General features: G+C 49.1%; 1 protein-coding gene across 4 annotated transcripts in view; it reads left to right on the forward strand.

Moving 5' to 3' along the window:
• Positions 1-13,131, forward strand: part of LOC115158884 (tyrosine-protein kinase RYK-like) — an 83,900-nt gene that overhangs the window by 14,092 nt on the left and 56,677 nt on the right. The gene's annotated exons all lie outside the window — the stretch shown is intronic.

Below are 13,131 nucleotides of genomic sequence, written 5' to 3' on the forward strand. Positions count from 1 at the left end.
GCCTGCAGGAAACCAGACCTCTTAAAGGGAACCCAGACTTAGCCTGCAGAAAACCAGACCTCTTAAAGGGAACCCAGACTTAGCCTGCAGAAAACCAGACCTCTTAAAGGGAACCCAGACTTAGCCTGCAGAAAACCAGACCTCTTAAAGGGAACCCAGACTTAGCCTGCAGAAAACCAGACCTCTTAAAGGGAACTCAGACTTAGCCTGCAGAAAACCAGACCTCTTAAAGGGAACCCAGACTTAGCCTGCAGAAAACCAGACCTCTTAAAGGGAACCCAGACTTTTCCTCCAGGCTTCAACACAGACCACAGCATCACTAATTGTTTTCCCACATGACTGACACCCAGGCTGGTGACATAAATCCTTCTGTTGACACTGGGTTCTTTTGCCAAACTGTCTCCAGTTTCCGTTATCACCTGGAGTTCTCTCCTCTCCACCCCCTCGTCTGGGGCTAAAGAGATCCCCATCTCCTTCTGGGTGTCCTCTGGACAGACTCTGATCCCAACCACTCTAGAAACTAGTACAACTAGATTAAGAAAGAGGCCCTGTCATTTATTTTCCCCATTTTAATGGAAATACCCTTTTTTTTTGTTCGAAATTAACTTTTCATCAGCAGATCGGTGTGTGTGTGTGACCCGCAGATCGGTGTGTGTGTGTGTGACCCGCAGATCGGTGTGTGTGTGTGACCCGCAGATCGGTGTGTGTGTGTGTGACCCGCAGGTGTGTGTGTGTGTGTGTGTGTGACCCGCAGATCGGTGTGTGTGTGTGTGTGTGACCTGCAGATCGGTGTGTGTGTGTGTGACCCGCAGATCGGTGTGTGTGTGTGTGTGACCCGCAGATCGGTGTGTGTGTGTGACCTGCAGATCTGTGTGTGTGTGTGTGTGTGTGTGTGTGTGTGACCCGCAGATCTGTGTGTGTGTGTGTGACCTGCAGATCGGCGTGTGGTTTCTAAATTCCCATAATACCAGCCTGTTCTGGCTTGATGTTTCACCATAGAGCCCCTTCAAATCAAATTCCAAATCAAATGAACACTGACCTGCTCTCCCAGGCCCCACCACCACCTCAGGCAGCAGCTCTGTGAACTTACCCTGGAAGTGGAGTCCCATCTGAAAGTGTTTTATCGCCTCTGACCCCCAGCCTCTGACCCCCAGCCTCTGACCCCAGCCTCTGACCCCCAGTGCTAATCTCTCACTCCCCTGGTTGGTATTAGGACTGATGGGGGGGGGGGGGGGTCTCTTATACCGAAGACCATCTGTGTGGAGGGGGGGTCTTATTCAGAAGTTTTAGAAGAGGTGTAATTTATTACTAAGGTTGGTATGTTAATGAGGTCCAAACATCCCCAATGTTGACAAGATGGTCTACCCCAAACACCCCCAATGTTTACAAGATGGTCTACCCCAAACACCCCCAATGTTTACAAGATGGTCTACCCCAAACACCCCCAATGTTTACAAGATGGTCTACCCCAAACACCCCCAATGTTTACAAGATGGTCTACCCCAAACACCCCCAATGTTTACAAGATGGTCTACCCCAAACACCCCCAATGTTTACAAGATGGTCTACCCCAAACACCCCCAATGTTGACAAGATGGTCTACCCCAAACACCCCCAACTGCTCCTTTATTTTCACAAAACACCAGATAGACCCAACTTTTACTCTGTACCAGTATCACTATTGTACATTCTCAGCCAAGTGTGAACCAAACATTCCTCAAAGGTTCAACCAAGAGCCATAACAACTTCTTCTTCTATTTCTTAAACGGCTCACTTGATGACCGACAAACGCCTTCGCCCAGTTAGTTGTGGTTGTAAATATCTAGGCTACAATTCAGCACTTCATGCTCCGCTTATAACAAGTTCCAGTCCAAGGACGCATCTGAATATTTCAAATGTTTCTCTCTCTTATTTTCTCTGTACTCATGTGGGAGAGACCTGGACACTGGGACTAGGTGTCCACTATGTTGATGTGAGAGAGACCTGGACACTGGGACTAGGTGTTCACTATATTGCTTCCACCTGTGCTGTGTTTTCAGCTCAGTACAATTTAATTTAGTACAAAATCTGTTTCTCACAGACACTGATCAGTTTTCAGTTCACACCATAGCTCCACAGCAGAAAGAAAGGAGTGTTGATTTGTCTGATCTGTCCAATTGTTGGGAGGGGGGGACGATGCTCCTTTTGTCTTGTAGTATCAATTTATTTGTATTTATTGTTGAAGTCGGAAGTTTACATACACCTTAGCCAATTACATTTAAACTCAGTTTTTCACATTTCCTGACATTTAATCATAGTAAAAATTCCCTGTCTTAGGTCAGTTAGGATCACCACTTCATTTTAAGAATGTGAAATGTCAGAATAATAGAGAGAATTATTTATTTCAGCTTTTATTTCTTTCATCACATTCCCAGTGGGTCAGAAGTTTACATGCACTCAAATAGTATATGGTAGCATTGCCTTTAAATTGTTTAACTTCGGTCAAACATTTCGGGTAGCCTTCCACAAGCTTCCCACAATAAGTTGGGTGAATTTTGGCCCATTCCTCCTGACAGAGCTGGTGTCAGGTTTGTAGGCCTCCTTGCTCGCACACGCTTTTTCAGTTCTGCCCACAAATGTTCTATAGGATTGAGGTCAGGGCTTTGTGATGGCCACTCCAATACCTTGACTTTGTTGTCCTTAAGCCATTTTTCCACCACTTTGGAAGTATGCTTGGGGTCATTGTCCATTTGGATGACCCATTTGCGATCAAGCTTTAATATCCTGACTGTTGTCTTGATTTTGCTTCAATATATCCACATATTTTCCTGCCTCATGATGCCATCTATTTTGTGAAGGGCACCAGTCCCTCCTGCAGCAAAGCACCCCACAACATGATGCAGCCACCCCCGTGCTTCACGGTTGGGATGGTGTTCTTCGGCTTGCAAGCCTCCCCCTTTTTCCTCCAAACATAACAATGGTCATTATGGCCAAACAGTTCTATTTTTGTTTCATCAGACCAGAGGACATTTCTCCAAAAAGTACAATCTTTGTCCTCATGTGCAGTTGCAAACCGTAGTCCGGCTTTTTTATGGTGGTTTTGGAGCAGTGGCTTCTTCCTTGCTGAGCGGCCTTTCAGATTATGTCTATAGGACTCGTTTTACTGTGATATAGATACTTTTGTACCCGTTTCCGACAGCATCTTCACAAGGTCCTTGGCTGTTGTTCATGGATTTATTTGCACTTTTAGCACCAAAGTACGTTCATCTCTAGGAGACAGAATGCGCCTCCTTCCTGAGCGGTATGACGGCTGCGTGGTCCCATGGTGTTTATACTTGCGTACTATTGTTTGTACAGATGAACGTGGTACCTTCAGGCATTTTGGAAATTTCTCCCAAGGGTGAACCAGACTTGTATACCATTTTTTCTTTCTGAGGTCTTGGCTGATTTCTTTTGATTTTCCCATGATGTCAAGAAAAGAGGCACTGAGTTTGAAGGTAGGCCTTGAAATACATCCACAGGTACACCTCCAATTGACTCAGACAAATTGACATAATTTATCAGAAGCTTCTAAAGCCATGACATCATTTTCTGGAATTTTCCAAGCTGTTTAAAGGCACAGTCAACTTAGTGTATGTAAACTTCTGACCCACTGGAATTGTGATACAGTGAATTATAAGTGAAATAATCTGTCTGTAAACAATTGTTGGAAAAATTACTTGTGTCATGCACAAAGTAGATGTCCTAACCGACTTGCCAAAACTATAGTTTGTTAACAAGGAATTTGTGGAGTGGTTGAAAAACGAGTTTTAATGACTCCAACCTAAGTGTATGTAAACTTCCGACTTCAATTGTATTTTCTTTGCTAGGTAGCTTTAGCTTACGCTAGTAGGCTTTTCCCACACTAAAACTCCAGTATTACTAAACCTATACTTTTGTTCTCCATCTTCTTTTTAAATAATGAACCAACATGTTTTCAGCACTTTTATTTCCATGACTGAAACTCATTTTCTAATTCTCTTTCTTGTCTCTACAGCAGACATGTGGAGGGGAGGAAAAGAGGAGGATGAGAGGAGAGGCGATGGGGGAACAAAGCAGCATTGGGGTTGTTTAGGGTTTCCAGTTGATAGTTTGAAGCAGGGTAAGGGGAGTTATACCAGGAAGGGGGTAAGGGTAGGGTAGAATAGTGCTGGGGTAGCCTCGTTCACTCAAATCATTTTAATGACTTTGTTTCCATACCTTGAAAGCTGGAGAAAGTGCAATCCAGACATTTGCATTTGTTTACCTCGCCTCACTGTCACATAGCTTTAGTCCTGTTACACTGCTGAGCCTGCACAGATGATCTGTCTGGAGAGGCCAAACAGGGAGTCAGTGTTTATCTCCTGTGCTCTCATGGATGGAGGCTCTGCTTTAGAAAGAGATTCTGGGAGGTACAGTTATTACCGAAGGCCCAGTTGTTATACAGGAAAGTCTTTGTTCTACTTACCTACCTGGCTGGGCTGTGCTGGGCTGCGTCATCCTGCTACCTGGCTTCCACCACCCACCCCTGCTAGCTACCTTTTGTCCTCCTGCTCTATGGGCTGCAACATGATCCACAGCTCCTCTCCTTACCCAGCCAACATGGTGGTCCATGTCTCAAATGGCACCCTATTCCCTATATAGTGCACTACTTTAGACCAGGACCCTATGGCACCCTATTCCCTATATAGTACACTACTATAGACCGGGACCCACCCTAGTCCCTATATATTGCCCAGGGCTCTGATCAGTCAAAAGTAGTGCACTATATGGGAACAGGGTTCCATTTGGGATGTGCACCTTGTGTTTACCCAGGGCTTTAGAACCAGAGTTATCCCTCCTGATGGCTGGTTGCTCTTTTCTGTCAGCGTAGGCAGCTGTCCTGTTTATACTGTGGTAGCTGGCTGCGTAGGCAGCTGCCCTGTTTACACTGTGGTAGCTGGCTGCGTAGGCAGCTCTCCTGTTTATACTGTGGTAGCTGGCTGCGTAGGCAGCTGCCCTGTTTACACTGTGGTAGCTGGCTGCGTAGGCAGCTGCCCTGTTTACACTGTGGTAGCTTGCTGCGTAGGCAGCTGTCCTGTTTATACTGTGGTAGCTGGCTGCGTAAGCAGCTGTCCTGTTTATACTGTGGTAGCTGGCTGCGTAGGCAGCTGCCCTGTTTATACTGTGGTAGCTGGCTGCGTAGGCAGCTGCCCTGTTTATACTGTGGTAGCTGGCTGCGTGGGCAGCTGCCCTGTTTATACTGTGGTAGCTGGCTGCGTGGGCAGCTGCCCTGTTTATACTGTGGTAGCTGGCTGCGTGGGCAGCTGCCCTGTTTATACTGTGGTAGCTGGCTGCGTGGGCAGCTGCCCTGTTTATACTGTGGTAGCTGGCTGCGTGGGCAGCTGCCCTGTTTATACTGTGGTAGCTGGCTGCGTGGGCAGCTGCCCTGTTTATACTGTGGTAGCTGGCTGCGTGGGCAGCTGCCCTGTTTATACTGTGGTAGCTGGCTGCGTGGGCAGCTGCCCTGTTTATACTGTGGTAGTTGGCTGCGTAGGCAGCTGCCCTGTTTACACTGTGGTAGCTGGCTGCGTAGGCAGCTGTCCTGTTTTTATACTGTGGTAGCTGGCTGCGTAGGCAGCTGCCCTGTTTATACTGTGGTAGCTGGCTGCGTAGGCAGCTGCCCTGTTTACACTGTGGTAGCTGGCTGTTGTTGGCAGCTGCCCTGTTTATAGCGTGGTACCACAGAAAGGGACAGACATGTACCTTACCTTAGAACAGCCCTATCAAGTTCCCAACCCACAGAGGGAGACAGTCTACATGTATGGGGGTGACGTCGGTAAGACCCAGATAAGGCAGTGACTGACAGACAGAGGTTGAACCTGAGGAATTTAAAGCTGTTGTTTTGCTAGAAGGAGAGATCCACACATTACTCTGGGGAATTCTCCCATTACCAGGGACTTGTTTTTCCCCTCGCAGGTCTATGTACCCACATCCATACCCACAGATGTAGTCAGAGCCGGCCCTAGCCTTTTGGGGGCTCTAAGCGTGGGTGGGGGAGAGAGAGAGAACACTGAGCTCTGAGATTTTGGCTTGCCCTGGGGTATTGGGGCAGGAAAGCCCTGGGGTATTGGGGCAGAAAAGCCCTGGGGTATTGGGGCAGGAAAGCCCTGGGGTATTGGGCACATTCCTCTTCTCTTTGAATATGATAAACAGACTCCACTGTGCTGCTCCTGTCCTCTGTCAGACGGGGGCCCACAGGGCTGATAGGGCTACCCCAGGGCGTGCAGGGGGATTTCATTACAAACACACACACACAGCCAGCCTACACGCTAATGCCAGTATGTAACACCATCTCCAGAAAACCTCCTGAAATGGGCGAACCAGCTGTCTTAGCTCGTACATTTAGGAAGTGTTTTTAAAAACCAGCTGTGTTTTAACTCGTACATTTAGGAAGTGTTTTTAAAACCAGCTGTGTTTTAACTCGTACATTTAGGAAGTGTTTTTAAAACCAGCTGTGTTTTAACTCGTACATTTAGGAAGTGTTTTTAAAACCAGCTGTGTTTTAACTCGTACATTTAGGAAGTGTTTTTAAAAACCAGCTGTGTTTTAACTCGTACATTTAGGAATCACCTTCAACCTACGGAGGTATTGTACTATATATCACCTGTAACCTACGGAGGTATTGTACTATATATCACCTGTAACCTACGGAGGTATTGTACTATATATCACCTTTAACCTACGGAGGTATTGTACTATATATCCCAAATGGAACCCTATTCACTATGTAGTGCAATACTTTAGACCAGGGCCCGGTGGGAGGTTGTTCACAGGGCCCGGTGGGAGGTAGTTCAGAGGTAGTGTACTAAATAGGGCCCTCAAACTGAACTCTGGACCTGGGAGCCCGTTTCACTGCGGTTTGTCATTGTTCCCCTCTAATCATGGACTGATTTAGACCTGGGACTAGGGCTGTTGTGGTGATCGCATTACCGTCACACCGGTGGTCACGAGTCATGAAGGCAGGCAAATTCCACATGACCGTTTAGTCACGGTAACTAGGCTTCTCCAAGCTCTGATGCTGCTGATGGTCATTAGTATCCTACCAAACTAGCTAACTGCCTGGTACTCAGCACTCTATTGTCCCTCTAATCACTCTGACATCAATACAAATGTAATCGAAAATATAATCAAACACTTCATGAGAGCCTTTGAGCTTGCGTGAGAAAACAGAGTGATGACCTCTATTAAAAAGAGGAGGAACCCATCAGCTTTCAATAGGCTAGGCCTACTATATTTATTTCTCAACTTTCCTAATGTTAAGCACATTGCTTCTCTTTACAACAGGAGTATAGCCTGCCTGGCTGGCATGAAAATGAACCACGGGGAAAAGCGTCCTCTCTCAGGATCTGGATAGCTTGTGGTCTAGGCCTAGTCGTTCCTCAGGATCTGGATAGCTTGTGGTCTAGACCTAGTCGTTCCTCAGGATCTGGATGGCTTGTGGTCTAGGCCTAGTCGTTCCTCAGGATCTGGATGGCTTGTGGTCTAGGCCTAGTCGTTCCTCAGGATCTGGATGGCTTGTGGTCTAGGCCTAGTCGTTCCTCATGATCTGGATGGCTTGTGGTCTAGGCCTAGTCGTTCCTCATGATCTGGATGGCTTGTGGTCTAGGCCTAGTCGTTCCTCATGATCTGGATAGCTTGTGGTCTAGGCCTAGTCGTTCCTCAGGATCTGGATAGCTTGTGGTCTAGGTGTTTTTGTGGTATAGATGTTTTTGTGGGCTAGGTGTTTTTGTGGTCTAGTCAGTCCCCAGGATCTGGAAAGCATTCAGCAATTCCCCACTTAAGCCTTCCCTAACCGAAATGGGCGTCATATTTCAGTGGTTGTCTCTGAGTTTTGATGTGTTTTGATTTGCTAACGTGTTAGTTTACCAGCTAGGCTGGGATGGATGGAAGCTGCCATTTTGACTGGAGGTTTTAGCTTTGTTTTTGTGGCAATGGCATTTAGGGACGGTTTTCTAGAGACTGATTAAGTCTTGTCCTGGACTAAAATGCACTTTTCATGGTTGCATCTTCGACATTTCATGTTCTGTTAATAGGAATTACCATATTCTAAATGTGATTTCTTTCACTCTGAGCACCGTGGTTACGCACTAAATGAGTATGGGTCCGGAAATGTTTTCAAATGTCCTGTAAATTTTAAAATGATGCCGGTCAAATGAACTGCGCCACATTTTCCTAATGTAAACCCAGCTTTGGATGGTGTATCGATACATCCAGTCACTACAAACATACAGGAGTCCTTCCCAACTCAGTTGCCGGAGAGGAAGGCTACCACTCTTCATATTGTCAACCGTGGTGGTGGCTGCATCATGTTATGAGTATGCTTGTCATCGGTAAGGACTAGGGAGTTCTTTAGGATACAAAATAAACGGAATAGATCTAAGCACAAGCAAAATCCTAGAGGAAAACCTGCTTGTCTGCTTTCCAACAGACACTGGGAGACAAATTCACCTTTCAGAAAGACAATAACCTAAAACACAAGGCCAAATATACACTGAAGTTGCTTACCAAGATGACTGACTGTTCCTGAGTCGCGTAGTTGCAGTTTTGACTTAAACCGGCTTGAAAATCTATGACAGGATAGGAAAATGGCTGTCTAGCAAGGATCAACTTGACAAAGCTTGAAGAATTTTGAAAAGAATGTGAAAATATTGTATAATCCAAGTGTGCAAAGCTCTTAGATTTACTCAGAAATACTCACAGCTGTAATCACTACCAAAGGTGATTTCTAACAAGTATTGACTCAGGGGTGTGAATACTTATGTATTTTTCAGTAGGGAGAGTAACATTAGTACTTTTCAAAAAAAATGTATACTCCAAGGAAATGTTTTTGTTTAGCACAATTTAAATTTAAAAGCATTAAGTTCTCTGTAATATAATAAATGTAGTAAAACAAATGTAGATATTAAAATAGCTTCCAAAATATTTTTTTTAGAATGGGAGGGGAGTACCAAGATAGAGGCGCGGTGGCTTCAAAACAGCGCCCCCCTTTCAGTCATCTAGTGTATATACAGTATAAAACACTGCTGGACGTGGGAGATCTGTAATCAATGCAAAATGAATTAAAATGTCCAAGTTAAGTTAGCTAAATAAGTAGCTATAAGAGTAGGCTACAACCAACAACCCTCCGGTAGGCTGTTTAATCTGAGCGGAGTTGTTGTAGACCAGGTAGCTAGATAGCTAACATCTGGCTGTTTCAGCTAGATTCTTTACATAGATTTGATGCAATGAAGGCATTGCCAGATGGAATGATGGATAAGAAGTTTGTCTAACTAGCACGAGTCTGGCAACTTTTTCTCTCCCTAGTCTCACACCACCAGTCCATCCCTGTCCTGCTGTAGACACCATCTCTCCCTAGGCTCTCACACCACCAGTCCATCCCTGTCCTTCTGTAGACACCATCTCTCCCTAGGCTCTCACACCACGAGTCCATCCCTGTCCTGCTGCAGACACCATCTCTCCCTAATCTCACACCACCAGTCCATCCCTGTCCTGCTGCAGACACCATCTCTCCCTAGTCTCTCACACCACCAGTCCATCCCCACCCTGCTGCAGACACCATCTCTCCCTAGTCTCTCACACCACCAGTCCATCCCTGTCCTGCTGCAGACACCATCTCTCCCTAGCCTCTCACACCACCAGTCCATCCCCACCCTGCTGCAGACACCATCTCTCCCTAGTCTCTCACACCACCAGTCCATCCCTGTCCTGCTGCAGACACCATCTCTCCCTAGTCTCTCACACCACCAGTCCATCCCTGTCCTGCTGCAGACACCATCTCTCCCTAGTCTCTCACACCACCAGTCCATCCCTGTCCTGCTGCAGACACCATCTCTCCCTAGTCTCTCACCACCAGTCCATCCCCGTCCTGCTGCAGACACCATCTCTCCCTAGTCTCTCACACCACCAGTCCATCCCTGTCCTGCTGCAGACACCATCTCTCCCTAGTCTCTCACACCACCAGTCCATCCCCGTCCTGCTGCAGACACCATCTCTCCCTAGTCTCTCACACCACCAGTCCATCCCTGTCCTGCTGCAGACACCATCTCTCCCTAGTCTCTCACACCACCAGTCCATCCCTGTCCTGCTGCAGACACCATCTCTCCCTAGTCTCTCACACCACCAGTCCATCCCTGTCCTGCTGCAGACACCATCTCTCCCTAGTCTCTCACACCACCAGTCCATCCCTGTCCTGCTGCAGACACCATCTCTCCCTAGTCTCTCACACCACCAGTCCATCCCTGTCCTGCTGCAGACACCATCTCTCCCTAGTCTCTCACACCACCAGTCCATCCCTGTCCTGCTGCAGACACCATCTCTCCCTAGTCACACACCACCAGTCCATCCCTGTCCTGCTGCATACACCATCTCTCCCTAGTCTCTCACACCACCAGTCCATCCCTGTCCTGCTGCAGACACCATCTCTCCCTAGTCACACACCACCAGTCCATCCCTGTCCTGCTGCAGACACCATCTCTCCCTAGTCTCTCACACCACCAGTCCATCCCTGTCCTGCTGCAGACACCATCTCTCCCTAGTCTCACACCACCAGTCCATCCCTGTCCTGCTGCAGACACCATCTCTCCCTAGTCTCTCACACCACCAGTCCATCCCTGTCCTGCTGCAGACACCATCTCTCCCTAGTCTCTCACACCACCAGTCCATCCCTGTCCTGCTGCAGACACCATCTCTCCCTAGCCTCTCACACCACCAGTCCATCCCCACCCTGCTGCAGACACCATCTCTCCCTAGTCTCTCACACCACCAGTCCATCCCGTCCTGCTGCAGACACCATCTCTCCCTAGTCTCTCACACCACCAGTCCATCCCTGTCCTGCTGCAGACACCATCTCTCCCTAGTCTCTCACACCACCAGTCCATCCCCACCCTGCTGCAGACACCATCTCTCCCTAGTCTCTCACACCACCAGTCCATCCCTGTCCTGCTGCAGACACCATCTCTCCCTAGTCTCTCACACCACCAGTCCATCCCTGTCCTGCTGCAGACACCATCTCTCCCTAGTCTCTCACACCACCAGTCCATCCCCACCCTGCTGCAGACACCATCTCTCCCTAGTCTCTCACACCACCAGTCCATCCCTGTCCTGCTGCAGACACCATCTCTCCCTAGTCTCTCACACCACCAGTCCATCCCCACCCTGCTGCAGACACCATCTCTCCCTAGTCTCTCACACCACCAGTCCATCCCTGTCCTGCTGCAGACACCATCTCTCCCTAGTCTCTCACACCACCAGTCCATCCCTGTCCTGCTGCAGACACCATCTCTCCCTAGTCTCTCACCACCAGTCCATCCCTGTCCTGCTGCAGACACCATCTCTCCCTAGTCTCTCACCACCAGTCCATCCCTGTCCTGCTGCAGACACCATCTCTCCCTAGTCTCTCTCACCACCAGTCCATCCCCGTCCTGCTGCAGACACCATCTCTCCCTAGTCTCTCACACCACCAGTCCATCCCTGTCCTGCTGCAGACACCATCTCTCCCTAGTCTCACACCACCAGTCCATCCCTGTCCTGCTGCAGACACCATCTCTCCCTAGTCTCTCACACCACCAGTCCATCCCCACCCTGCTGCAGACACCATCTCTCCCTAGTCTCTCACACCACCAGTCCATCCCTGTCCTGCTGCAGACACCATCTCTCCCTAGTCTCTCACACCACCAGTCCATCCCCGTCCTGCTGCAGACACCATCTCTCCCTAGTCTCTCACACCACCAGTCCATCCCTGTCCTGCTGCAGACACCATCTCTCCCTAGTCTCTCACACCACCAGTCCATCCCTGTCCTGCTGCAGACACCATCTCTCCCTAGTCTCTCACACCACCAGTCCATCCCTGTCCTGCTGCAGACACCATCTCTCCCAAGTCTCACACCACCAGTCCATCCCTGTCCTGCTGCAGACACCATCTCTCCCTAGTCTCTCACACCACCAGTCCATCCCTGTCCTGCTGCAGACACCATCTCTCCCTAGTGTCTCACACCACCAGTCCATCCCTGTCCTGCTGCAGACACCATCTCTCCCTAGTCTCTCACACCACCAGTCCATCCCTGTCCTGCTGCAGACACCATCTCTCCCTAGTCACACACCACCAGTCCATCCCTGTCCTGCTGCAGACACCATCTCTCCCTAGTCTCTCACACCACCAGTCCATCCCTGTCCTGCTGCAGACACCATCTCTCCCTAGTCTCTCACACCACCAGTCCATCCCTGTCCTGCTGCAGACACCATCTCTCCCTAGTCTCTCACACCACCAGTCCATCCCTGTCCTGCTGCAGACACCATCTCTCCCTAGTCTCTCACACCACCAGTCCATCCCTGTCCTGCTGCAGACACCATCTCTCCCTAGTCTCTCACCACCAGTCCATCCCTGTCCTGCTGCAGACACCATCTCTCCCTAGTCTCTCTCACCACCAGTCCATCCCTGTCCTGCTGCAGACACCATCTCTCCCTAGTCTCTCACACCACCAGTCCATCCCTGTCCTGCTGCAGACACCATCTCTCCCTAGTCTCTCACACCACCAGTCCATCCCTGTCCTGCTGCAGACACCATCTCTCCCTAGTCTCTCACACCACCAGTCCATCCCCACCCTGCTGCAGACACCATCTCTCCCTAGTCTCTCACACCACCAGTCCATCCCTGTCCTGCTGCAGACACCATCTCTCCCTAGTCTCTCACACCACCAGTCCATCCCTGTCCTGCTGCAGACACCATCTCTCCCTAGTCTCTCACACCACCAGTCCATCCCTGTCCTGCTGCAGACACCATCTCTCCCTAGTCTCTCACACCACCAGTCCATCCCTGTCCTGCTGCAGACACCATCTCTCCCTAGTCTCTCACACCACCAGTCCATCCCCGTCCTGCTGCAGACACCATCTCTCCCTAGTCTCTCACACCACCAGTCCATCCCTGTCCTGCTGCAGACACCATCTCTCCCTAGTCTCTCACACCACCAGTCCATCCCTGTCCTGCTGCAGACACCATCTCTCCCTAGTCTCTCACACCACCAGTCCATCCCTGTCCTGCTGCAGACACCATCTCTCCCTAGTCTCTCACACCACCAGTCCATCCCTGTCCTGCTG

The sequence above is a fragment of the Salmo trutta genome, chromosome 22 (assembly GCF_901001165.1).
Source record: "Salmo trutta chromosome 22, fSalTru1.1, whole genome shotgun sequence".
NCBI classification, from domain to species: domain Eukaryota; kingdom Metazoa; phylum Chordata; class Actinopteri; order Salmoniformes; family Salmonidae; genus Salmo; species Salmo trutta.